The sequence below is a fragment of the Bubalus bubalis genome, chromosome 19 (assembly GCF_019923935.1).
Source record: "Bubalus bubalis isolate 160015118507 breed Murrah chromosome 19, NDDB_SH_1, whole genome shotgun sequence".
Taxonomy (NCBI): Eukaryota; Metazoa; Chordata; class Mammalia; order Artiodactyla; family Bovidae; genus Bubalus; species Bubalus bubalis.
Genome location: NC_059175.1, coordinates 3,138,704 through 3,141,362, shown reverse-complemented (window position 1 = coordinate 3,141,362; position 2,659 = coordinate 3,138,704). Strand labels below are relative to the sequence as shown.

Here is a 2,659-nt window from a genome sequence, read left to right as displayed (position 1 = left end):
GGAGACCTGGGTTCAATCCCTGGGTTAGGAAGATCCCCTGGAGAGGAGAACAGCTACCCACTCCAGTACTCTGGTCTGGAGGATTCCATGGACTGTGTAGTCCATGGGGTTGCAAAGAGTCAGACACGACTGAGCGACTTTTACTTTCACTTTATTTTACAAATGATGAAACAGCAGTTCCAAGAGGTTAAGCAAAATGCCCAAAGTCACCCAGGCTACAAGAGGCAGAAGTAAGATTTAAATTCAGGTCAAGGTATTCCAGATCAAGGGTCTTTCCATAGTCAGATGATAGCAGGTGAGGATATATGTCCTGAAGTTCTTGTTATTCACATTCCTGAACCTTCCATTGGCCAATTGCACTTCATGCTGGCTGTCCATGATCACCCCAAGTGTGGATGGTACCCCATGCTCACCGACCACTGGCCCCATCACACATGCAACCAATCCAACAAGGACTTCCAGTTTGTTATTTGGAGGGTATTAAGACACAGCTCTGCTGGCAAGTACAGTCATTAACATCCAGCTGTTAAAGGCAATGGTTCCGTTTGTGCTGAGACATTTTTATGACATCCAGTGAACATGAGAGAACTGTGAGCAGAACCATTTATAGACTTAATCCTAAGGCCGGCAATGATATAAATGTAATGCTTTTTCCAGGTGTGGATTGGGGAAAGCTGCATGCATAAACTTTGAGTTGACAAAGGACTTATGTAGAAAAGGAGAGGGTCACAGGAAAACACAGCGTACAAAACTCAGGTTAGAAATCAGGACGTCTCCTTGTCCTTCTAGTCCCATCTCTGACGTTTGCCAGCTGTGGGACCCTGGGCTGGCTACCTCTTCTCTCTGGTTGAACCTTCTTCCCATCCTTGTTTTTGCCCACACATACACACACACAAACCTAATTTCAGAGAAGAACTAATTCTTACTCACCTTTGTTTTCTTTTTATTGTCTAAGGTCTAGCCCATGATAGGTCCTCAGAAAGTGTTTGAATCAGTGAATGAATGAGTAAATAAATGAAGTTAATGGATGACTCTCTCCCTTGAGGGAGGAGTAGTAACTGATTTCCACATTCTTATCTACAATAGAGGAGGAACTCAATCCAAGCTAAGTGAACATGTGAATGAATGAAATGTTCCCAGTCATCTATTATGTTTACCGACTCCACCTGGCCTTTGCACTTCCTGGTTCTTCTGCCTAGAACTTTCCTCACCTTATTCATTCTCATCACAGCTCAAATATCTCCTTCTCAGAGATGCTGGACCCACTCACCTTGTCCAAGATTCACACTCCCACTTCTAGCACCTCTCTATGTTTCACCACATTGCCTTATTCATTTTCCTTCCTAGTACTTTTCTCAATATGTGACGGTTTTATTTATTTGTGATCTTCCCGCTCCCCCAGCCTACAATACAACGAGTTGCAGCCGGAGACTCAAGGTTCCTCTCAAGTTTCAGCGGAGGACTTGGGGTTCCTCTCAAGTTGTGTTGGGGCAACTCCTCTCTACCAGTGATGTGCAGGGTGGCCCCTGTCCAGTTGCCACGTGTGGGTGGCTACTCGATAGTTGCAGCATGGGGCTCCTCACTAACTCCTTGAAAGTCAGGCAATTCAAGAGTCTATCTTGTTCACTGTGGTATCACCATCAGAATGTCTGGCACAGTTTAGAAGCTAAATAAATAATTATTGAGTGAATGAGCAAATGACTATGACTTCCAACCTCTTATAAGCCTTCCAATGGTTCCCTTTCCAGAGCCAGAGGCTCTTTCTCATCCACCCAAATCCCTCCAGGACCTCTCACAATATAAAGCATCTCAAAAGTTTTTCCAACTGAAGCCCACATGCCCTAGACGCTGTGCTCTGCAATAAGAGAAGCCACTGCGATGAGAGAGTAGCCCCTGCTTGCTGCAACTAGAGAAAGTCCATGCTCAGCAATGAAGACCCAGCACAACCAAACATTAAATAAATAAATATTTTTTTAAGTCTTTCCAGCCTTGGTGTCAGTAATTTCATACCGCCTTGGACCTCCTACTCCAACCTTCTCCTATCCCCAGCCCTACCCTTCATCCTTGGCATTACTGGCTATGTTTAATTATGGTCCAACCACGCAATGGAAAATGATAAAGCTACTAAAAATAATTTGCACGTCATCCTTGTGCAGGGGCCATGCTAATCTTCTCGGCATTGTTCCAATTTTAGTATATGTGCTGCTGAAGCCAGGGAAGCCTGGTGTGCTGCAGTCCATGGGGTCGCAGAGAGTCAGACATGACTGAGCAACTGAACATCAACAACTAAAAATAATAAAGAAGTGCTTTATTGACATGGGAAGTTGTTCATAATACGTTGTTAATTAGATTAAGATGTTTCATATAGGTAGTTAGATTCTATTTCTACTAAATCTCTGTGTGTAGTTGTACTTATATGTGCATGAACCATATGGAAGCAATTGGAAGATTATGCAACAAAATATTACCAGTGATAGTATTTGTGTATTTCCTTTATGTTTTCCAATTTTCTTATCATGTTTCTATATCCCTTATATAATTTCTGAAAATATTAAAATGAACCATGTGACATTGCTATTTTGATAAACTAAAAACGGCCAGTTGTCTTCTGTTTCATATGATTGGATGAAACAAACTGAGTTGAATTTTAGAAAGCATT

The 2,659-nt window shown here is 42.5% G+C and overlaps 1 non-coding gene across 1 annotated transcript; it reads right to left on the bottom strand.

The window, feature by feature from the left end:
- Nucleotides 1-2,109: 2,109 nt before the first annotated feature.
- LOC112580729 lies at nt 2,110-2,214 on the bottom strand. Its single transcript, XR_003105068.1, has one exon. It is a non-coding gene; the product is annotated as a U6 spliceosomal RNA (small nuclear RNA).
- Nucleotides 2,215-2,659: the final 445 nt, after the last annotated feature.